Source organism: Aulonocara sp. 'chitande type north' Nkhata Bay, linkage group LG10 (assembly GCF_057382095.1).
Source record: "Aulonocara sp. 'chitande type north' Nkhata Bay isolate Kocher_YH1m ecotype deep benthic linkage group LG10, A_spYH_male_GT1.1, whole genome shotgun sequence".
Classification (NCBI taxonomy): Eukaryota; Metazoa; Chordata; class Actinopteri; order Cichliformes; family Cichlidae; genus Aulonocara; species Aulonocara sp. 'chitande type north' Nkhata Bay.
This window is the reverse complement of record NC_141353.1, coordinates 2,739,904-2,765,649: the sequence shown is the minus strand read 5'-3', so window position 1 is coordinate 2,765,649 and position 25,746 is coordinate 2,739,904. Positions and strand designations below refer to the sequence as shown.

The window sequence follows — 25,746 nt, the reverse complement described above, 5'->3', positions numbered from 1 at the left end:
AGTTATTTCACCTCATCGCTTCCAGACTGGAGCGCATGTCTTCTTTAAAGCAACATTGTTTTCTTGCGTTTAATAAATATACATGACTGAGTGAACTAAAGTGCACACAGCTGTGGACTTACAACTGTCGAAGCGAACCTCTGGAATTTTCATATTGTTTTTCAATTACTGAGGTGTCACATGATTCACAGCCACAATCCATTATTTAGTAAAGGTTAGATTCAAGTTTAGTGGCTAAGCATTTCTTCTAAATGTCACACCTTTCAAAAAGAGGAAAAGTAGCACTTAATGGTTCCAGAGAGGTGATTCTTCACTGTCAAAAAATGTAATTGTGTCCAAGGTAATTTTATGCTTCTTTAAATCACCAGCTCCTCATTGTGTGCACCTTAGATCTCGAAGACACGGGAGGCTCTTTCATTCTCCTCTTCTTGTACGAAGTCGGCTGTTCATCCCTCTCTGATACATGCCAGTAGCTGTTTGTCTCAGAGAGGATGGTCCTTCCCTCTAAAGCAGAGATTCTCCTTCAGTTTCATATAAATACTCTCTCACAGATGGCTTGCTTCAAGTCGTGTCTGCCTCTCTCTCACGTACACCCTCTTGCTGGAATAAGACAATTACTTACACTCATAATTACAGCAAGACAAGAGGAAGCCGAGCAGTTGCTTTGAGGGGAAAGGCAGGGGATAAAAAGGTGAATAAGAGAGGAGACAGTGACAGAGAGAGGAACGGGAGGAGAGTAGACCAGAGGGAGGGTGGGATGATAATGCCAAATAAGCTGCCCTCTCTTCTTCCACGTCTCAGTCTGTGAGCGCTGGAGCACGCCATGAGCTCTGGCAGCGCTCTCCCGACATGTACACCTGTAAGCTCTATTCATTCATTCAGGGTTGCAGCGTTTGTGTATGAACGGCAGTGACTGCAGCAAAGAGTGTCTGAAATCTGCTTTGGCGAGATCGTTTGAGCTTGGAAGCAGAAGCAGTGCAGGAGAAGGCAACACGCAGAGAAGTGGATGCTGAGCAGCTCCGGTCTGCAATTAAGGTTTGAACCCTTTTTATCTTTTCTCCTTTGAGTCATCCATCTTTTCAAATATGTAGGATCAACAGATAAGACACGTTTTCTGCATGTTTATAGGTTTTTCCACGCCGTGTCAGTGCTTATCGAACTATAGACTAAAGTGTAATAGAGATCATCTTGACAAATCCTCCGGTGCTCTGAATAGCTCAAATACAGAGAACTTTTGAGGATCACAGGTGCGTCAGTTAGGAGTTAATGGGGTCAATGTTTTATACTTTTACGGATCATTAAATCTGTTTTGATTCTGAAATAAAGAGTGACACCGAGTGATTCGTGTCTTGTGATACAGTCTGTCATCTTTGACTGCACAGTACTGCTGATATCTACGTCTGTTAATTAGACTTTGGAAGATATTCAAGGAGTCTTAGCTGCCAACTTGTCTTTCTCAAAATACTGGCACTGATGAATATGCAGTATAACGCTTAAGCATCTTTTACCGTTTCACAAAGCCTTGCAGCATTTTAGATGTACTATTATAAAACTATATTGCCATCAACTGTGTCTTAACCACTGGCATAAACAGCACAGTAAAAGCAATAAAGATAAATAAAGAAAACTGCACTAAAAATGTAAATCAAACTGAAAAAAAAAAAGATATCATCAGAGCTAATTAAGATGTTTTATTCAAGTCAGTGTTTCAGTTTTGCTCATTTGCAGGTTTGAAACTTTCAGTTTTGCGACATTAAAGATTAAGTTGGCTTTAATGGTTTCAAGTATCACCAACAATTTATCAAATGATGGAGCAAATTATTAGTGTGCTGATTACTTGAGGAAAACTTGTTGTAAAAAGTTACAGTACATTATTATCTTTATTGTAACCAGCAGCACGTTTAGAAATAAGTTATTTTACGGGCGACAAACACTGAGCATGACACATGAAAGAAACACAGATTGATTAGGTAATACGGTAAAAACATATGAACTAGTGCTGTCAACGTTAATCTCATTAAAATGACGTTAATGCCATAACTGCATTAACGCGGCAAATCTCCGTTAGCGAGTTATCGTGTTAAAACAAGCTAACCCCGCTAACGCTTTGACGCCGTGCAGCTCCACGCACGGGCGGTTATGGCATTAATGTCATTTTAACCAGATTAACGGTGACAGCACTAATATGAACATAATATACAGGAAAATCCAAAGAATTTATATTAAATTTATAATTATTAAAATATTCATAATTATTAAAATATTTATAATAAATATTTGAATAATTGTAATAATAGTTCTTTTTAAAAACACAGAGGTGTGAATAATCGCTGTACTGGTGACTTGAACAAATTTCCACACTGAATGTGCCAAGTGATACAAGTGGACAGTGTAACATTGAGGGATGATGAATATGAATCAATATAAAGATTTTTGTAATAACATATAGATGTTAATCATCGCTGTATGTGTGACGATGTTCTTGCAAACTAGGATTCAACCTTTTAAGTAGGAGATAGGGTGCATGTATACATACATACACTACTATCATCACACTAAGATTTGTAGCGATGTTCAATAATTTACCTCGCCATTTGTGCTTCACCTTCTGTTGTCGAACAAATGAGTCTTGTTGAAAAATCTTCACTGGAATTAAGATTTGTCTGGAAATTTAATAATAATAATGGATTGGATTTATATAGCGCTTATCGGGGCCCCCAAAGCACTTTACAATTCCACTATTCATTCACACGCTGGTGGAGGTAGCTACAGATGTAGCTACAGCTGCCCTGGGGCAGACTGACATAAGCGAGGCTGCCATATCGCGCCATTGACCCCTCTGGCCATCACCAGTAGGCGGTAGGTGAAGTGTCTTGCCCAAGGACACAACAACACAGACTGTCCAAGCCGGGGCTCGAACCGGCGACCTTCCGGTTACAAGATGAACTGCCAACTCTTGAGCCACGATCGCCCCAATGGAATGACATTTCACTTTGAAATCCTCCTGAACTATTTTGAGTTTGCATCAACTTGTGTTAGATCGGTATAAAGCAGAATTAAGGGTAGCTCTGATGGATAGGCCATTCAGAGGGTAAATCATTACCCTTTGAACCACTATTGGAGGCTTGCTTTTTTTCTGCACACTCTGCTACTCTATTGATGTACATTACAAAAAAAAGTGCCTTTGAGTCAGATTGTTTTTACCCACTTGAAAGTTGGTTCAGATCAGAGGCAAATTCTCACACGAAGTAGAGGGAATAGTGCATGAGCAGATCAATACACAGAGCGGTTCCTCGCCAAACCAGCACTATCACGCTATGAAGCAGGATGCCAGGTCCTCTGAAGTTTACTCTGAACTGTACTCTCTCATGTCAGATACACTGAAAAAAAAAGTGTAGACAATAGAGTGCTAACTGAGTGAGCGTTTTGTGTGCAATGACTACGAAGCAAGAGCACAGATCTATAGAATTTTGGACAATGACACTCTTTGCAAAATCAAACAGTCACAAAGTGAATGTTGAGCTCAGAGGCTGAAGAAAAATCCTGCACTCAAGAATACTTTGAAGGAAACTGGCATATTATTGTCAAAGTCTACATCAAAAGGGTGCATTCATGAATGGATATACAAACGGTTACGACAAGGTGTAAGGTGCAGCTGTTTTCACTCTTAGCCATCGGAAAGCGAGTTATGAAACACTTTATTGGACAGAGGAAATAATATAACCTGTAAAACATGGTGGAGGCAGTGTTATGGCATCAGCATATGTGGCTGCATACAGCAGCGTAGTGGAAGTGGGTCAGCGAAGTAGCAAGATTATTTTATTAGTGGTGGGTCCAAATTTATTGAGATGTGTGCTTGCTGTTGTGTTATGTTTTGCTGTTTCTTCTTAGTTTATCATTTCCTTGAGAGGCTTTGCCTTTTCCAGGCCACCATTCTGACATAAGGTCAATCACTTCTTCACAATTTGTTGACAGCTTTAGTTAATAAGGTTCAATTTTTTTGTCTCAACTCCATCATGTACTTTTCTGTATAATTAAATGCTCTCAAAATAGGGCTTCCCCATAGTTCTTGTAGAGTATGAACCTGATCACTGCTGAAACTGTGAACCACAGTTTGTGAGGGCACGATTTCAGAAAGCAAACACTGTACCTGGTTGTCCTTTTGTGAACAATTGTAGGTGTAAATTTGTTATTAATTACGATATCAAAATAACTTTTTTTGCATTTTATTTTGGAGAAAAAAGTTATGGGGAGTCATATCTGGAAAGTGGTGTGAGCACTGAGCTTGAATTGTATTAAGGCCCAAACATGCCAGAGTTCATGTTATTTTCACTGGAAACTTTTCCTCTGAATCTTTGAGGATGTTACAGGACATTTTATTGTTGACAGCTGGATGACAGCATGTTGACTGAGAGTTCTGTGAGTGAGAATGTGACTGTCAAAAAAACACTTTTTTGTTTTTGTTTTGTAAATTGCAGGCTGTGCCCTAAAAACCTTCTCCTTGGTCCTTGAGTTGTAGCTGGCTAGCTTTCTGGAAGTGGCTAGTTATTTTAGTTAGGTTGCTAAAGTACCCGATTTCCCTTAAAACAGTCAACCTACAAAAATAACTTTGTGTTATGGTAAGAAAATAGAAGCAAAACTTGAAGATATTTGAAATTTAAATACATTATTGTAAAAAAACAAACAAACAAACAAACATTTCCACTGGTGTTAGGATGGAGGAAGGAGCTGAGTTTGCATATTCTGACTACAAATGGCAACCACCAATTGCATACTTAGTGCTGGAGATCAGAGTATGGTTCAGGTAACATACTGACAAGCTAGATAGCCCTCACTTCCTCCAGAACAATGCAAACCTACAAACCCGACTGACTACGCTAGCAGCAGCCAGAAAGCTTTGTAATTCAATTCAATGCATTTTATGTTAGACTTGGACGATATAAGAGAAATGCATTTCTTTTGTATTACACTCACATTTGTGCAGCATTCTCCATTTGTACTGACACTAAAGTGTTCAGCCCGACTGTGACTCAGTCTTACCAAATGCCAAGAAGATACAGAACGTCATCCTGCTGATTCATGATGAGCTAACGAGCTTCACACATGGGAAGACAGAAAATGGGCCTTTTTCTGAACGTGAGCAAATGTCTTACTAAAGCTGACTATTTCTTTTCTTATTTTATTTTTACACGCTCTTTGTGGGATGATTTTATAATATGACTGCATTATATTGATAACAATACATGGCTGGAGACAGGGAGAGTCCTGAGACAAGCAGCTTGCCACTAAAGTTGTGAGGTCTTATGGTAAAACTGCACCCACTTTACCTGCTAAATAGAAACAAAGCAATATTTTAATCTAGGCTAATGGTATTGCAGTGTCTGATACATTTCATACAGGACATGCTGGTGCTATTTGGCTAGTGTTTTTGTAGTTCACAAGATGGATCACTAACACAGAAAACACAATATTTGGCACATTTTGTTATTGGGAACTGCTGATTGGCTCATCATTGGTTGTGTCATTGCACATTTTCTGGCTGATGATTCCAATTAAAAGTGTTGAAACCGAGCAACAACATGTATATTTTCACACATCCAAATTAAACATAGGCATAACATACTGTAAGTGTAATGGTGTGATGCGTTTGCCAAGTCTTGTTTGAGTTTATTTCAAACATGCTGCAGTTTTCAGCCCCTATAACTACACTCTGCCCTTTTCTTTAGAACTCAGATTTGATTAAATGTAACATCTCTGAAGTAATTTTGATTCACAGGAACAGAATTACACAAGACTACAAAACTACATGTGTGTATCATATGCTCATAGGGGATCAGCTGATCATTGGGGTCTTTAGCCTGACTTGTTATTTTAATATTGTAGTTTTGCTACATTTACAAATAATTTATTACCCAGCCCACTTCTCAACTTGTTCTTTTTTTTCGAATCATCCATATTTTAAAAAAATAAATGAATTATTATTAGGCCAGTTGTTATTCATTATGTCAGCATGATAAAGTGTCATTTGGCAGTTTCCCCATAGTGTTGTTGCCCCTAAATACCAAGCTGCTCTGAGGTCACATAACATTATAAATCGACCAAATTTTCCCACACTCAAAAACGATCCAGATACTTATAAATGATTAAACATGAAACAAACGATAAACAGATGCTGCAGTTTATCAGCTGCTTTGTGATACTGTGTAGTGCAGTAATAGCGCTGCATTAAAATGATTCTGCTTTTCCAAAAACAACATTGCAGCAGCGTGTCTGTTTGCCAAGCACATCCTCCACATCCAGTTAAAGCTGAACTTGAAGGAGCCGGGGCCTGAATTGGTTAAACCCCCTCTTCAGTATCGGTGAAGTGGAGCAGCAGTGTGTCCTTCTTCCACTAAATGACCCATTCTGGCATCTGAGATCGGTCTACTTAAAAGTTATTGCACTACTTTTAAAGTCCCCCCCGAAGCAATCGCAACAACCGGGAAACTAGTAAACAAGTTAATGTATGCATATTGTGTATCTATGTGTTTTTGTAATCAGGATGAGTGGCATGGATAAAGTGGCTGTATATAATGGAAACGGCTGCGGCTGTGTGCATACATTTCCTTCTTGATTGTAGGATGATTGTATATGTGCTTCTGATTGTTTTGAGTCTATTTTTAAAGCCACTGAAAGATAAAATTGCCTCTATGTGTGGATATCGGGGGTGGGGACAAACTTCCATTCAGCGAAATGTGAGTGAATGCTAATTTATTTAAATTTAACATGAGGGTTGTACACACATGAATAATACATGTGGTTTTATCCCTATAGTTTGACTTTTCCAGTTGTTTTAAGTCTGTACTTCATGTTGATTGCACCACTCTCTTTTTAAAGGTCGGGACAGCACTGGTTTTTAATTCATTCCAATCTGCACTGATCTCCTGTTAGAGAATATTACCAGTTATCTTTCAGATGTAAAGACAAGCATGTTGTGATGTCACTTCACTGCAACTCACTAGCTGCTAAATGAGCATAAACCACTTGCAGAGACTTGTTGTTTCTCACTTTGATCATAAGAATAATTGGATTATCTCATTACATGTCTTGCAGAATATTACAATTCATGTATACACTGAGTTTTGATGGAACTGATTGTCATTTGCCTCTGGCTGCTGATTTGATTTCCGTTATAAGAATGGTCACATAAGTAGCTTAAAATAATTACTACTTCATTAAGGCCATATTAAATTAATTGATACACCGATAAGACATGAATTTTGATGAATACTGATTGCCTCGGGGAAAACAAGCAGATAAATTTTTACTCCGTCATCAAATATGCAAGTATGCAAAACAGCAAAAAAAAAAAAAAAAAAAAAAGGGAATATTAACAGAAGGACTCCAACTAGAGGCTGTAATCGGATTATGGTGTGCCCAAAACCAAAGTGAATGAGAGTAGGCGTAGACGGTGCCAGTGGTGATTTTGTGGTTGCATATTATGCTGACAACAGTTGCCAATGTTAAACATATTTTAAACATACAAACTCTTTAAATTGCAATCAATCAATCAATCAAGGCTTTATTCGCCATGTGCAGGTTGCCCTGCAGTGAAATAGGGCAACCCCCCCCCCCCCCCCCCCCCCCACAACACAGACATCACATGGGGATACAGGTCGGAGATCGGTAGCGTTACAGAAAAAAACACTGAAATATACACTACAATGGGAAAGTACAAGAGGAAAAAAAGAGACCTCTACTCATGCTGGGCTCCTGGGAGGACAGCATGAGAACAGGAAACAAAAAAACTCCTCTGCACAAAAAGCACATAAATGTCCACAGCACAACATTATGGAACGCGTGACAAGTCACAGGGTCGGGTGGGGGGTGAGGAGTAATCCGAAGCAAACACAGCAGCCATCCTGCCCAGCGCTACCATTCCAGCGTGGGCTCAGACCCGCCGTGTTCCCAGGAGGGAACAAGCATCGAAGGAAAGGGAGGGGGGGATGAGTGTGTGCATATCAGTGTATATGTGTGTGTGTGTGTGTCCAGAGTTCAGCTGAGACAGTGTCCTTCGCCCTGCTAGGCTAAGTAAACAGTCTTCCAGCCAACCCAGGTGGCCTTGCATGGAATGGGAAGAACAGTCTAAACACAGTCGTTATCAGGGTGTTTTTGTTCGGCGCCAGCTGCGGTCGCAAGGCGGGAGCCGAAGGATCTCCGCATGAAGTGATGGTGCTTTTTACTTTAGTGCAAACAGCTCATATGAATTTCAAAGCAGTTCTAACAGTCCAACACTGGTCTCTCAATCTGCCGTTGGAGAGCCGTGAGCTTCTCCGTGATGTTATCAAACTTGCGCTCAGTGATGTTGTCATTCTTGTGCTCAAAGAGCCGATTCTGAGAACTCACGACCACAGTGAGCCTCCCCAAGATGTAATCCAGTCTGCACTCAGAGATCTTATTCTGAGTATTCACGGCAGCTGTAAGCTTCTCCAAGATCTTATCCGTGCTGCACTCAATGAGCCCGTTTTGAGAAACTCACGCCTCGTCCATCGTTTCAATCCCAGTGGGCAGCCTTGTGGAGGTTTGAACAGCCGGTTCCGCTTTCTTAATTCTTTGATAAGTCAGGGCCAAGCCAGCTCCGATCAGCAAGAACCCTGTTACCATGGTTCCAAATAGGTAGATATCTTCAGCAGTCAGGCTCACCCAAGCCCAAACTTCTCGTTGAGAAAAGTGTCAATTGCATTTAGGGACCAGTTGATCAAATCCATAATTCCTCTTTTAGGTTTTAGAGAACAGACTGTGAGAGAGTGTTCCAGGGAAAAGTAATACAAAAAACACGAGACTAGACAAGGACATAAGAGGCTAAGCAGGAAAGCTAAGTTAGAGGAGGAGGAGAAAAGTGCGACCGCCTTCGTCAAGAGCAAGAGCTGGCATCAAGGTCTTGCTGCTATTTGACAGTGTAACACTTTCACTCCTCATCTTCTCATTGTTAGTGTCAGTGGGGTGGCCTCGTGCTTTGCCCAGGCAGCACAAGAAGGTTGTTCAGCATTCTCTATAGAGAGGAAATGAAAACAGACAACAATCTAAATCCACATTTCATTTCAAATGACTGTATAAATCTTTGAACGAATTTTATTAAGAGTGTTTGATGAAGGTTCCCCATCATGCGAGGATGAGACTACATAAAGGTATTGCAGAGAAGCTCGCTCTCCCTGAGCTCTCAGTTAATTCCAGCCTGAGGTGTGACAACTGCTTTGGCATCTTATTTTTGGTACATATGATTTTAAATGGCAATTATATTATTACAATGCTATGTGGGTTTTTCACAACAAACTGTAGATGTAGAATGGCATGTGTACAATTTGCCTTGATATGTAGGACTGTAGTGGCCAAAAAGTACTTGATTGCCAAGTAGAGTTGGAGTTTTTGGCTTGCTGTTTATATCAGGCTCCAAAGGCTGATAGCTGGCAATACATTACTCTATGAGGAGGCTGGTCGTGTGCATAATTAGATACAGTAACAGTGCAGCATGTTTCCTTGTTAAATGGTGGACAGAAAATGAATCCTCAGAGCCGCCAAGGCTTCAGATCTCTAATGTTATAATTACAATTTCAGGCTAATGCTTCCTTACTGTTCTTTAGAATTTAGCTTAAATTTCACGCTATTGTGCATTTACACATTACACCTACAGGAGCTGCTCGTCCATGAAAACTCATGCCAAGGTGTCTCAGGACACCGCTTTTGTGCTGATGTTAATACCACAGGAGGTTTGGAGCTCTGCAATCATTGAGTCAGCAGAGTGTTGGTGACAGCTCAGCACAGTGACCCTGCTCTGTAACTATGAGGTCTGCCACTGAGTTGCTGGGGTTCCTAAATGCTTCCACTTTGCAATAACAGCACTTAAAGCTGAATAACCAGGAAGGAAGAAATGTCCCAAACGGACTAGTTGCAATGGTAGTATCCTATTATAATACCACTCTCAGTATGTTCTTTAGAACACGTTCTTTCACAAATATTGTAAAGACTTCATTTATTAGTGTCACGGTGTTTATTGTTTAGTCTATATTTTCTTATAGCAATCTCAGTATCATTATGAGCTGTGATATATACATCTCATCGGTTCCCGACTGCAGGGTGTATGGTTCCAGAGTTGATGATTTTCTAATTAAACTAATAAGATGATGCTTGTTGCAAACACAAACTGTGCTGAAAGTAGGAACATTTTGCCTGTCTGAGCTGTGAAATGTACTGTTGGCACAGCACTATCCGGTACTCATTAACGCTTTCACTGAAATGTTAGACTTCACACCGTCTGTACTTGTAAACATCTTCACAGTAGAAAGCTGTAATCACATACACCCACATATAAAATTATTAAACTCTCACTTGCTACACTTTTTTAATAACTCATATATACTAAATTCTTTTAAAACTATTTCTCAGGTTTTAGATATCTCAGGCTTATCTGATTTATTTTTCCCCTCCAAACCCAAACATCCCACTTGCTGATGTGAAATTCACTTTAGTAATTCTATTTACCTGTCACTGTTGAGTCCACAATGATAACAAATCAAACCAGGATGCACTCTAAAGTGTCCTACTGACAAGTGAGGACAGGTTGGCAATACGAGCTGTTCATCTGTAGAAAGTTTGTGTATGTGGAGGTCAGAGTTAACGGCTTCATCTATCAGGTATAATCAGAATAAAGTCAGTGCAATGTAGATTCAGCAGATCAGGATTTCAGGATGCTAAACCTTTCATAAGTCCTTAATTGCCTTGTGATTTGAACAGTAATGCGATTGTTCATTATCACTTGATTTAATACAGTCACCATTTAACTGCCCATTCATTAGCCATCCACAGCTGCAATCAAAAGCATGTTATTGTATAGTGTAAGTTTTCAGTGATTTTAAAAAGCAACAGTTGTGTGCACAAGTTGAAAGTCATTAAAGATGAAAAAAAAAAACAGTTTAAAGACATCATTCAGACTTTGCACCTTGGTTTCTGACTCCAGCTACTGGTGGCATTCCCATGCAATACTCATCCATCCTATGTTGTTGTGTTTAATTAAGTGAAATTACTTTCTATACATCAACATGTAAGCATTTTTATTTTAAGCATAAGCTTTCTGATATTAGTATTTAAATTACATTATCAAGTCTATCAAGTCTATGAAAATTCCAAGTCTGTCCATGTAAGTCTTTGTTATTGTCTTTTCAAGAAAATGCACTGCTATCCTTGAAGATAGCATTTCTACAGGGGCATAAAATGCATTGAAGTTCAAAAAGAATATTTCTAGTTCTTGACAAAAGGTAATATAGCTGCTTCGTTGCAAAACTCAAATCCTAAAACTGTAACATGAATGGAGTCGTGTGAGTCTGTTTGCCAGGAAATGTAACTCAAGCTTTCTGCATAAGCATAAGAAAAATGTATTACTAGGAAATTTTAACATTCCGGATTCCCTGACTTTTGTTCTAATGCTGTAATTGGATTAATTTTGGTAAATTAACAAAAATGTAAAAAATAAAAAAGTGTCGATTCAATCATGCAATCATTCATAATAAGGCTTCTGAAGCAGAAACCCAAAAATGAATACCCCCTCCAGCGTCCTGCAACAATGAAGCTAGATTTGTATGTATGATGCAATAATTACATCTCTGCAAACCAATAAGTGTTTATACAAATTCTAAAGCAGAAAAAATACTTTCAGAGGAAGAAATGTTGCCATTAAAAGCACATGTCAGTGTTGTCATGGCCAGCTTAAGAAAATATTTATTGAATGTGAGACTAGGGATTTATGTTTTAATACTGTATCAAGGCTTCTTCTTTCTCTATATGACACCTTTGAAATTGTATCACAGTATCATTAATCTGATCTGACAAATTCTCACCTCAGGAATAAAAATCACAGGATGTTACATTCTTTCCTAGCAGGTTAAACTTGTGCATAATTTTACTCAACTTTTCCTTATTAACAAAAACCTTCTCAACATGCCAAGCACAGTGAAATGTCAAAAGAAGAAAAGAAAGAAAAAAAGTTGATGATTGATGAAGAGAAGCCCACATCAAGAGGACTGAGATGTGTTCTTCTCTGATTAGTCTGTTTATATGCGCACATTATTTTGAATAGTTTCTTTTTCTAAACACCATCATCTGCTCTCTAATAACATGCACAAACACACAGGAAGGTGTTTCCAGCTGAAAATGAGGCTGACACACATAATAAAAATCCAAACAGGTGATCATCTGTACACATTTCTAAACAGTCTTTTTAATGAATAAGAAATATTGTTGATGACTGAATGGAATTTGATGCAGGGATACAGACACTGAATATATGAAAGGTTCATTCACTTGAAATTAAACTGAGCCTGAATACTGCTGCCTTATATCTTCAGAATGAATAATTTTCATATTTAAGCTTGCCAATGAAAAGGATAAATGATAATTCAGCATCAGTTGTTTGACCTGAAATAACAATCTAACTTTAATCTTCATGTTATAGTGTTTCAACCTTATTCTCAAAATGAACAATACATTTTTATTTCTTAATGTGGTCCTAATACTCCATCACACTCTTAGGAAAGCTTTCTCGTAATTCCTTAAAGCAGACTTCAGGAATAGTTCTCCAGGCTTGTTGAAGGACATTCAAAGCTGGTCTTTGTGCCAGTCTATCAAGATGATCCCACGCTGCTTCAGTAATGTGGAGGCACTGACATCCATCCATGTTTTTGCTGCATTTGGATTGTGTTTCGTGCTAAAAAATGAAATTGATGCCAATCAGATTTTTTCCGAATGGTATTGTATAGCAGATATTGTCTTCATTTAAATTTGATCTATATTGACTAGGTCGCCAACACAACTGGCTGACATGCAGCCCCAAATATGACCAAACTTCAACCATGTTTGACAGATACGCTCACTGTTGTACCTCCTCTTTATATGCTGATGACAATTTGAACTAAATTTCAAATTAAGATTCATCACTCCATAAGATCGGTTTTCATTTCAGTTCTCGTATAAACTAGCATACGTCATGCTTTTCTCCTGGTTTCCCTTCTTTAAGAATGGCTTCTTGAAAGCCGAGAACTGAGAGTATTTCTGATCAGGCTTCAGTAAACAGTAGATATATCAATTGAAAATCCAGATGTATGTAGATATGACTTTCAGATACTGTTCATCAGCTATTGATAGTTAAACTTGCCAACTGACCACCACTTGTCCGGTTTCCTTGAATTTTTTAGGGACACCCTGCTAAACCTTTGACTAATTGCTCTTTGGGAATCACCTTAGTGGTGCCACGATACAATTTTTGTCAAGTGCGTGCAGGCAGGAATGGTGGACCCAAAGTGCAGACTAGGGCTGGGCTATATCATACCGTTCATGGTAATACCGGTGTAATGTTGGTCAACGATAGGAAAATGAAATATGGCGATAGCATATGGGTAAAACGCACATGCGCAGTGCCTTTGCTTTCATACGCACATGGCGGCGACGCAGAATGAGAAGAGCGAAAGTGGATCGTTGAATGAAACAATGAACCAGAACTGGTTTGTAAAAATGCTGCAGCTTCACTGGTGTGGAACTGGTTTGGCTTTCGTCCGTCAGATACACAACAAAGCACTATTTTTGATAGAGCATGCTAGCGGGCCGTCGTTATTACCATGTTGTTTGGAAAATACGGCACACTTAAAATCAATCCTTTGATTTTTCTGAAAGTCGACAGAGCCCCTTATAATCCCGTGTGCCTTATGTATGAACTCTGGTTGTGTTTACTGACCTCGAAACGATTTTATGTGCACGGCGCTCGAAAATCTGTCAAATGTTTCAGTACAACTTTGCTAAGCTACGAAGCCGCACCGCTTGATGGATTGTCGGAGCGTTACGGCTATCGTAGGCGGAGCCTCGCGGAGTGATACGTACTGTGCTTCAACATAATCTGTCACGATCTGGTACAGGGATTCAAACGCAGAGCGGTAAGGTATCTCCAAGGTGTAGTTTATTTACAGTGCCAGTGCAATATATGTACAGTGAAGGGATCCAAAACTCCGGGGGAATCACAGGGTAACTCGCTCACGTCTTCTTCGCTCACACTCACACACGTTCCCGCAGCAGGGAGGTCGCAGGTCCCGGGGGGGGAAGATCTGAGGCAGACGAGAAGGCAGGTCACCAACTAATCACAAATCACAAATATGAAGCACAAGAGCTGTGAGAACACTAACGTTAGGGGTACAATCATCCAGCGACGAGAGGATCTGTGTTCCAGCCTCAAATAGTGCTCCCGGTGATGATGGGTGAGTGTTGTCAGGTGTGTGTGTGGGCCAAGGGCGGGAGCCCACAGTGAGCTCCGCCCAGGCAGAGAGGGAGAGAACAGAAACAGCAATTGTAGCCTTGTGGGGCCGACCGGGCAGGCACGGAGACCATGACATAATGTTACCGTATTGTGTGTGTATAACCCCTTTTTAAGTTTTGTGGATGTTATACATGGTTACACTGAGGATGTGTCAGCCAGTTTCCACTGGAAATGCCTTTCGGTTAAACTGTCAGCGAGGAATTTGCATTTGCACTGTTACATTTTTATATAACTTTAATGCACATAAAAAACAGCTGCTTGTTTAAGTGAAAATACATTGATGGGGTTTTTTGCACTAATAAAGTTGTGGAGTTGTAAAGTATTTTGTCTAGTGTCAGTTATATCGTTATCGCAAATTTTCAAACGTATATCGTGATAAATACTTTTGGTCATATCGCCCTGCTCTAGTGCAGACTCACGGAAACAAAATGACAAAACACAAGTCCACAAGAAGCCGAGGAGCTCAAGAAAACCAAGTCCGTGAAGAGCACTGGAACTCAAAAAACTGTCCATAAAGCTCTCCGGGGATTGCCCGGAGCAACACAGGCGAGGCAAATCCGGGATTTTTACAAACCAATTCTGGTTCATCAGTTACATTTAACGATCCGCTTACACTCTTCTCATTCTGCGTCACCGCTATGTGCGTATGTAAACAAAGGCACTGCGCATGCGCGTTTTACCCATATTCTATTGCAATATTTCATTTTCCTATCGTTGCCCAAAATTACACCGGTATTACCGTGAACGGTATGACCGTGAACGGTATGATATAGCCCAGCCCTAATGCAAACTGGGGGAGCTAGGGATCGAACCACCAACCTTCTGATCAGCAACTAACCTGCTCTACGTCCTGAGTTACAGCCAGCCAGGTTGTGGACCAGACGACGGTGTGGCAGCAGCAGGACCAGATGAGGCAGGACCAGACTTAATTGATTAGTCTCTGATTGATTTAATGTTCATGTAATCCAAACATACAGTGTCTGAGTTTGTTGGTTCGGGCAGAACTGAATCCCGAGAGGAAAACAGTCTGATTCACAGTGAATGAAATGTCAGAAGGTTCGGGACCGGGATGCTCAAGCGGAACATTCAGCAAACAGTCACTCTTACTCACCGATGAAGTTAGCTCAGCAGCCCTGGAGTGACAGCGGCGTGAGCGACGCCTTCCCTTGTGGAAGGGGGAGGCGGCGAGAGAGAGGACGGACCAGTTCGCAAGTCATCCAGCGGATTGAGCTGCGACTGCTCCAGTTGATCGGGCTGCAAATCCTCCGGCTCCTCACACTGAAGCGGTTAACCTCCAGCAGAAACGCCGTCCTGCTGTGGCAAACGCAGCTGCTTCACAGAGAACTCTGTCTGGTGCTGCTGTGTTGGCGTGGAAAGAAAGATAGCTAGCTCACTGGCTCTTACGTGCTCCCTCCATGCAGCTATGGTGCTGCTCAGTTTAGTGTTCAAGGAGAATTGATGAAGCCGGGGTTGTTCTTAATCATTGCGTCCACTGCGCTCAGTCCCACAGACATAGCCTGTAAGCTATCGGCCTGAGAGATGCGGTCCAGCAAATTAACCAACCTCTCCATTTCGGAATCAACCTCAGAGGCGGAACAATCTGCGGGGTCCATGTTCTGGTCATGATCTTATGTCAAGTGCAGGTGAACTTAAATACAGCTTTAATGCTGGACGGCAAAACAGAAAACTGGCTGCATTAGAATACAAAATAAACAGAACACACAGTACAGAATGAGGGTAGATCGCGACACTGACACAGAGAAACACAAGGCTAAAATACACAGAGGGAGCTTTCTGGGAATGAGAGACAGAAGCGAAACACAGCTGGGACAAATCATACATGACGAGACCAAAGGAAAGCAAAACTCAATACATTAACCCAGACTTTCAAAGTAAACCAGGAAACATAACAGACTGAACTTGTATACATAGACTCACAGGCAGACACTGAAACCATAGACACTACAAAGGGAACACGGAAATCACAACCAAAACCTAAGAATTAATAAAGAAATATATTTAAAAACAAAATACTGGGTCAGCGACTCAGGCACCCCAACAATTTTACCCCTGTGAATCTGTGTCTTTGACCTTTTTTCTTAAACTGATGTGAACAAATGCTGGGTGTAACTCAGTTAAATTTAATAAATTCTGTTTTCATGGATGCCTGGATGTTAAAGCAGCAACACTGATCATTTTATTAAAGATGAAAGAATTTAGCCAGTGTTTAACTCTCAGTGATGCCGCAGTGTTCGTTTGACTTTGGGACCTGAAGGTCGATGGAGTTTAGGACCCAGATTACTCAGCGAGGCTCCATCACGCAGTGCCACCAAAGTCGTACTAAAACATTTGACAGATTTTTGAGCGCCGTGTAGCACATAAAATCAGTTTGAGGTCAGTAAGCACAACCAGAATTTATACATAAGGCGCACCGGATTATAAGGCAAACTGTCGATTTTTGAGAAGATTAAAGGATTTTAAGTGCGCCTTATTGTGCGGAAAATACGGTACTAAGGTTTTCAGCATCTCTGCCATGGCATCAGACTACACAGGCCCCCCTTCCCAAGTTCATCAGTGAGTCCTGATCGCCTAAGGCACTGTCACAGGTTTATCAGTTGGACCAATACCTCTGTTTACTTGTAAACAGACCTAACTGTTGTTGATGATGTCTGTTGATTTAAAATTAGCTTTTGCCTTTTATTTAAATGCAGTTGTCCATAATGAGTGGTTTTCACAAAGTACATGGCAGCTCCTGGTATCTTCCAATTTTAAGGCTGAACTAGTAAGTTTTTTTCCTCTTGGCTAATTGCATCTGTGGTTTTACTGATATTGCCTGAATGTGGCTTTACATCTGGGATTTTACCAATGTCATGTTTCCCCATACATTTTCTTCCCATAGTGTATGTGTAGACAAACGTGTATGACTGCAGTGTCCCATGTGTGATGTCAAAAGACTTACGCAGGCTTGAAGTTAGAGTCTCTTGTCTAAACCACCTGCTGTAAGCACCATCAGCCATGTACCAGTCCTCCTTAGTTCCTGATATGAGCGTTCCTCAGATTGTAGGCATATTTTTACCCTATTTCTCTTTAGGAGTTTTCAAGCAAAAAGAGTCTATTCAAAGTGCACTCCTTTCATACGCCTGTCAGGAAATGAAAAGAAATGCCCTTACTGTCTGACTAGTGGGCCATGTGACTAGCTTTTTTTTCTTTTGCCTTAGATAAACAACTCTCAGTTTTTTGAAATCCAGCTTCATCCCCAAGCAAAATTTCCATTTGTGTGGCTGTGACATTTTTTATGTGATTTATTCTATTGTCCCGAATCCCCCGGCCTTTGCTGCCCCTCCACCTCCTCCCCTTGCCATCAGCTTGACAATCCCAGCCTTTGTTTTTGCAATGAGAAGCAGCATTCTTCCAGAGGGATGACCTCCTCTGTCTCTATAGAGGCTGGCACTGGGGACACGACCCTCCCCGATGATTGGATAGCACCCGCCGGATGCTGTGAATGAAATCCACTAGTTGTCACCCCAATGCTGCCCACATGTGCGCCAAACACAAGCTCATTCCCGAGAAAGAGAACTCGAGGGATCCCTCTGTTCATCCCAGCTGATGCTCCCAAGCCTCAGCACCGCTATCAGGACCATTAGTACAGAACACAGGATCCAACTCTGTGGATCATCATTCGTTTCTGTGAGTATCCATTTGATGCTTTTTAACCGTAGTTTTTAACAATATACTTTAGAGTCAGGACTCCAGTGATCATTATATTATTGTTCTTAACAACTGCCAAGCAGGGCAAATTAATTTCTTCCTTTTTAGAAGAAAAGAAAAGAGGAGGTTTTAGCAGCACCATAAGAGGAGGCTGAAATGAAAGGTACTGAAGTGAAAAACTATTTCAGAGAGACTCATCCTTAAAATCCCAAAGCACACTCATTATTAGAATTCCAAGCCAGCAGTACATCAAGGCACCCAGCTCAAGTTTTATACCTCAAACCAGCTGAAAGGGATGAGTGCAAACACAGGAACATCAAAAACCAGAAACAGTAATGCATTAGGCTACCTGCAGCGATGCAGGTATCTGTCATACACGGACACCTGCACAGATCTGGATTCAGGTTATTATGCAGTTATGTGGGTAGGGATAAGTGAATTTACTTTGCAATACCTGTATTGTACTTTTATTAAATACACAGCACATAATAACTGTTGCCGTTATGGCTGTCTGTGTGCCACCTGGCTTGAGGACTGTAGGGTGGGAATAGGAACTGCTTTGTAATGAGGATTTGCCGTGGATACATGGATGCTATAACACAGAGTTAGCTGGGCATTCACAGAAATGCAAAGCTGTGGTCAATGGTGCTATTTATTGAAATTCCATATCATGAGTGTATCTGTGCGACACAGTGCTTGTAAGGCTTGTTACCCTTTAAATTGTGGCTCTTTCATCAGTATGCCTTCAGTGTGTACATGTCACATAGCCCCCAGCAGTGCCTGCCATTTGACTCTCATTAGCACAAACAACATTTGTATGGATTTCCCAGCTGAAACCGAATTTATGTTTCAGGGAGTTTTGATACCAAGAGAGACCTATTTATAGTGTTTATGAGCTCGACCATACATTTTAAAGACATGGTCAGACACTTTCAATCCTTTTAAGTGCGGCATGAGGCCTGCCTGTCCTCCTTCCACTCATTGCTCTTTAAACCAGTCAGAGTCTATCAATAATGAGCACTGCATTAGAATCATTTGGTTTGATTTGTAGATGTGCGTCTCTTTCCAGCACAGCTTTACTGCCAAGTCCCATTATGTACTTGAATTGATTTACAGCTATTCTATAATTTCTTATAGGTAACGCCATAAAAAAGGCACATTAAAAGAACACAAGAAGATTGCAGTCACATTAAAACACTGGTGCCGTAGTAAATGTGTAGTAGTGGTCAGTTGTGTGTTGTATAAACAAACTATCAGCCTGTTGTTGCTGATTGGTGTTCTAACAGGCACAATCATCGGCATGCTTCAGTGCTCGCACACAGTGCTATTGTTCACGGCTGAGCTGAAGAAAATAATACTACATTAAGTAGATGGATCAAAAATGAATCATTCCATGAAATAACCTTCAAATTGTTAAAAAATTGTTTTATGTCTGAGTTTCATGCAATGTTCGTGTGCTGACTCATCTGCCCCCAGCAAAGGTCATTAGCAAGTGGCAGACCCGTGTGCTTAGTGATGTGTATGGACATGGGTGCTGCGCCAAGAGGATTCTGAAAACCAATCAAGAGAGCACTTTCTCAGCTGATGGGATTTAATGAAAAAATCAATTTGAAACAAACACTGCCAGCACGACCCATGTTATTTTATTTTCTCCTTATCCTTCAAAGTGCTTCCAGTAGCGATGGTAGCGGTACTGTCATGAGCCATGTCTTTGATTATGCGCATTTTCATCATGTAAAATTATTCAATAAGAAATATTGTATTTGTCATTTTTTAATGTTTTCTTATCAGTCGCAGTATTGGGTCGATTGCCTGATAGTTTTATAAAGACAGAAATATCATTTGTTTACTCTCTTTTTCCTAAGATAATTTTTATTTGACATTGTTGGCTCTGTTTGTCAGTTGTTGGTGTAAGGAAACAGGAAACAGGGAAAGGGTATGACATGCAACCTGCTGGGAGGAACAGTGAAAGCTGCAGGCACAGCATGGGGTATGTGCCTTATCCGTTAGACCAACGCACACTTTCAGCTATTTGATTTTAATTGCAAATACTTGTAAATACTTAAACGTTGTGGGTTTAACATTAGTAAAGGGACTCAGGCAGCTGGAAACCATATATCTATGTATGGATGGATGTATGGATAGATGAGGTGTTTTGTGATGTTCTCAAATTGATCTCCCTGTTGGAGCTCAGTCTGGGGGAGTTTTTTTTCTCCTCGTCTTTCCTCATGTTGTGCAGTTTCCATTGTTATACCTCTCTGACCTGCCTTCCCCATGTGATGTTTGTGTAATGTATGTATGGTCGGAAGGGTAAGATGGTGCTGGCAAGGCTGGCAGCCTTAACCCAATTTCCCTCGGGATGAATTATCAATCAATTAATCAATCAATGGCCTGGCTGCAATTACACTTTTTCAACTTTATATTTGAGCTTGTAACAGACATTTATGCAATATAATGAAGGAAATGTAGAATAAACATAAAGAATGTTAAATGCTTAAATTCAAAGAGAATTTGAATAGTTTTCTTCAGTCTGTTAGCACAGGCTCTCTCCTGTGAAATGCAACTTTTTTAAAAACCTATATACTAATAGGTAAGTATACATTAATATATAATATATATTAGTGCTGCCAAACAATTAAAGTGTTTAATCAGATCCATCACAGGGTTACTGTGGATTAATTTTGATTAAATATCATGTTTATTCTATATTAATCAGATTTCATTTTGCATGAGCAAACAGACTCGAGAAAAAAGGGAAAATATACGAACTTAATATGTTTATTGAACATTTGGAACATTCATGTTAACAGAAACCTCTGTAAACGTTCATCCTCTCTCTCTGTCACTCCTGGGGAGGCTTCAAGTCCTTGAAACGAGGACCTGTGTAAAGGTTCTCAGTGATGTTAACAGGTCTGCAGTTTGTTGCAATCCCCTCGGCGTCAGTCGATGTGTCCGAGGTCGACTTACTGAGTCCCCGATGCTCCGTGAGGGGTTTGTCGCAATTGTGGTTTGACATATATATATATATATATCTATATATCTATATATATCTATATATATATATATATATATATATATATATATATATATATATATATATATATATATATAGTTAAACATGGTGAAATGTTCGTGTATTGTAGACCAATAGAAACCAAAGTGTCTCTACTGTAGCGGATTTGTGTGTTTTGCATGATGCCCATGCAAGATTATCGCAGATATAGCAAAAAGTGACGAAAAACTGCAAAAAGTGGAGAAGTTGGGGCAGAGCATCCAGCACGGCAGCCGACCTCACCGGCGCCATTTTGTAATTATGCTTAACTATATGAAGCTTATTAGACATTATGAAATAGATTGTATGTAAAAGCAAATTTTGCCAAAGTGCTTAAAAGAGTTTTTTTCCTTAGCAAATTTTCTACTTAAATTTTGTATTAATTTAACAAATTTTTGGATATCATGTGTGATTTCCATTGCAAATATTAATCAAAGTTATATTTATGGGGCTTGGCAGAAAAAACACTGGAGCGGCGCTGTGATGATATCAAGTACACTGCTGTTCCAACTGCAGAATGATCGCGCTGCGTTCTCCCGTTCACTGAAGTACAGACGAGCAAGGAAGCAGCGGACTTCAGAGTGCTTGAAACACAGAGGCCATGAGACCATACTCTCACAGTCACTGTTCACTCCATGGTGTGTGTGTGTGTGTGTGTGTGTGTGTGTGTGTGTGTGTGTGTGTGTGTGTGTGTGTGTGTGTGTGTGTGTGAGGGGTGTTTAGCTGCCCTGAATCAGAAACTGCTTGCTGTTTACATAGAGCGTTTATAGATTCACACTGAGTTTATTTTAGGTCTTTTTCTCTCGTTCAGCATTTGTTTCAGTTCTTCTTCATCTTGATGAGCTTCAGCTCCGGATTTTGCATCTTTTTTTTTTTATTTGAAAAATAAAATGTCACTGGCTCTTAGTTTTCACACTTAAGATGGCTGATATTTTTGAAAAGCTTATTCAATTAAATTAAACTTATTCCTCAAGTTCAGCTTTGAATATTTAAAATATTTAATATATATTGCATAATATATCAATATATAACTTCCTCCTCATCTGTTCTGCACAGTCGTTCTACTCTGTATCTATGCAGACTGCTCATGAACCCCATTAGCAGCTCCTTGGTGTTGGTGCTGTTCAGTTCTTATTACTCCAGTCACTGAATTTTGTGATGCTTCAGTTTATATGCTGGCTGTTCTTTCCCACTTTTCTGACAATTTCTCACAGTTGAACAAGTTGTTTAGCGGTAACTTCAGCTTCTTCAGCAGTTTTCAGCTGAAAAAGTTTTATTTTATTATAAATTACTGAATTCACACTGCATTTTCACAGGAAATGGCTATTTTTCTAGTTGAGAAACAGGAACACAATCGTATGAATGCACTTTTGTGTTCCTGTTTCTCTTTATTCTTTAGTATTATTCGTCCTCAAGTAGCTTTCGTATGTTTTGGGCCCTTTAACTACTTCTGCATACTTTTAGCAATTCAAGTTTTACAGTATTTTGCTACTTCTGCTCTTTCTGGTCATATTTTCTGCTATTTCTGACTTTTTATACTTTTTAAAACATTCAGGTTTTTATGGATTTTCTGCCCCCGTTATGGAAAGCTTCCAGAAATCTGTTAAAACGTGGCTGTTTTTTAAACGTCACTATTTCCACATCCTTTCACTTAGAAGCACTATTTAAACTCAAAATGCTCTCAAACCATTTGGTTATTATGGCATAATTCAGCTTTTGCTTATCTTTTACCGTTTTCATAAAATCCCTGCTCAGGTTTTTTGTCGCATCATGATGATTTTTTATAAAACACGTGATTTGCTATGTTTTCTCTGCAGTTAAGCTAGAGTGCACAACTCTCTCTGAATCTGTTCCTCATGTCCAAATAAATTCTTCTTACTCGCTCAATTTTAACTCGTCCAACACAAATTATATACCGAAACATAGGTTTTTATGTTTTGATACATTGATGTGGGAGTTAAAGGGAAGTGATACAAATTTCACTCAAACCAGAGCTGGAAGTCTCTATTTCCAGTCGTCCCATCTCCTAAATGAAGTAGCCACAGTTGTTTTGGTGCGAAAAAGTAAACAAGCTGCTTCTGCTTGGTGGATTCAAATTCAGTAGATTCACACCAACGACTGTATAGAAGGCAGACATTGATTCAGACATGATTGGCATTGAAACACAGAGGCCACACTCTCACAATCACTGTTCACTCCATGGTGCGTGTGTGTGTCCATATTTGTAAACATTGTTTGGTGGAGATGTATACGCGTGTGCGTTTGTGTCAGAGGGGTGTTCACAAGCTGCCACCAATCAGAAACTGCCTGTTTAGAGTTTAGAGATTCAGGCTGAGCTTATTTCAGGCCTTTTTCACTCGTTCAGCACTTGTTTCAGTTCTTCTTCATCTTGATGAGCTTCAGTTCCAGGTTTTGCATCTTTTTGTGTTGTTTTTTTTTGAAAATGTAAATTTCACTAAATGCTCAGTTTAGATACTTTGTTGGCTTTATTTAGCATATTTTTCTCTTTTTTTGTACTCGCAGTTTTCACACTTAAGCTGATATTTTGAAAATCTTTTGCAATTAAGCTCATTCACCAAGTTCAGCTTTGAATATTTCAAATTTTATATATATTGCATAATATAGCAAAATATCAATATATATCTTGGTTAACTTCCTCCTCATCTACTCTGCACAGTGTCTATCTGCTCTCTGTCTATCCAGATTGACCGGCACAGTATTTTAGGTCCTGAACTTTATTAGCAGCTTCTTGGTGTTCGTGCTGTTCAGGAGGAGGCAGTTCTTATTATTCCAGTTATTGCAATTTTTAGCTTAATTTTGTTATGCTTTCGTTTATCTGCTGGCTGCTCTTGTCTGTTTGTCATAATCGGATGTGTGGCAGGGAGATTAGAACCCAAACGCAGGTCTCCAAAAATCACAAGGGTAAGTCCAAAACAGCTTTATTGCTGAGCTCTCCCAAAACACAAGATACAAAAAACTGAAATTCAATTGTAACCTGGAACTACTCGGCTCAAGACACACAGGCACACAGCTAGATGGATGACATGAGCAAGAGCAGAGGGAAATTCAGACAATACGTAAACACAGGATAATGAGGGAACAAATCCAGGTTAATGAGACAATGGAAGCAAAATTGAACATCGTACACATGAGGCAGGAGACTATCAAAGTAAAACAGGAAGTAACAGACACAGGAGCACATTAAGACACACAACTTGACCAGGGAAGACAAAAGCACAAACATGGCAGACAGAGCTGAAAGGCAGACAGAGCCAGGGAGCTAGAGACACGAGCGAACGCTAGAGAACCGAGGACAAGGGAGACAAAGAGACAGAGAGACAGAGACACCAAACTTGACATTCATAAAACAACATCATGGATAACACAGACACATGACAGAAGTGGCAGACAATTAAAATAGCGACAAAACTGACTTCAAAGAGAGACAACAATAACTAACACAGGAAACTAGACATAAGAAGACAGGAAACGCCAATTTAACCACATAATAACAAGCCTGAAAACAACAAATATAAAATACAGAACTATAATATAAGTAAACTAGAAAACTCCTGAGTAGAACTCAAAACCTTAGGTCATAGACGCAGGACCAGGACACTGCTTTTTTTAAAGTTTCTGCTATTTTTTTTTAAATTTCAATAATGTTTTTTAGCTCTGACCACAGCATCTTGTGTCATTTTTAGCTAAATGTCGTGTTTCTTTATCTTATCTGCGGGTGATTCTTTCTTGCCTTTTTAAAGTTGCTGGCAGTCTTCCACATTTCAACAACTGTTGAACAACTGTTGAAATGTTCAACAACATTGCATTCTCCTCAGAGTGACAGAGCATGTTCATTATCTGATCACATGGAGAGACAGAAGAACCCTAAAATTTTAGCACCCAACATTATACAAAGAATGGCTAACATGATAATATTATCCCAAAATGTTGTGTGTGTGTGTGTGTGTGTGCGTGTGCGTGTGCGTGCGTGTGCGTGCGTGTGTGTGCATGTGCATGTGTGTGTGTGTGTGTGTGTGTGTGTGTAATTCTGTTTATATGGACGTAGCATTCCCTTATAAACAGTACATTTGCACAATGACTGAAACCAGCCCACTGAATGAACAATGGGCTGTGAGGTCAGTTCCTTGATCATTAATATGCAAATTCTCATGACCATTGATCAACAACCACTGATCAAACACCATTGATCAATGATCAAAGACTATGGTAGGTCTTAAAGGGTTAATGGCTGCGATCACAGCATTGTAAGATGGCGAAAGATGTACCCTTAGGCCCCCTCCTTCATTCAGAGATGGTCTTTCCTTTTTCATGTACCAAAGTGCAACAGCTCCATAGGCCCTCTCTGATGCATCACAGAATACATGAAGTTGTCCATGTTGTCTATGAGTATTGTCAGGGAATGTGTAGGTGCGGAAGATGAGCAAGTTCCCTCTGTCAGGTCAACCACTGGTCGAGAAAGTGCTGCGGTTTAATCTGGTCATCCCAGCCTAGGTCTTGTTTCCAGAGATCCCGGATAACAATTGTCACACTGGCTAGCGAGTGTCTTATACAGTTTCTTGAGAGTAGGCGCTGTCAGGTTTCCTGGGTCGTTGACCCAGCGTTTTCAGTTTTATCATGTTCAGTTTATTTCCCA

The 25,746-nt window shown here is 40.0% G+C and overlaps 1 protein-coding gene across 4 annotated transcripts in view; it reads left to right on the top strand.

The window, feature by feature from the left end:
* The first annotated feature begins 717 nt into the window (after positions 1-717).
* Positions 718-25,746, top strand: part of b3gat1b (beta-1,3-glucuronyltransferase 1 (glucuronosyltransferase P) b) — a 58,823-nt gene continuing 33,794 nt past the window's right edge. For 3 of the 4 annotated variants that reach the window (XM_086307804.1, XM_086307800.1, XM_086307803.1), the window contains exon 1: positions 17,862-18,019. The gene's annotated coding sequence lies outside the window, so the exon portion shown is untranslated. Of the gene's footprint in view, positions 1,036-17,861; positions 18,020-25,746 lie in introns of those variants that run through there. The other variant, XM_086307801.1, reaches the window with a different exon arrangement.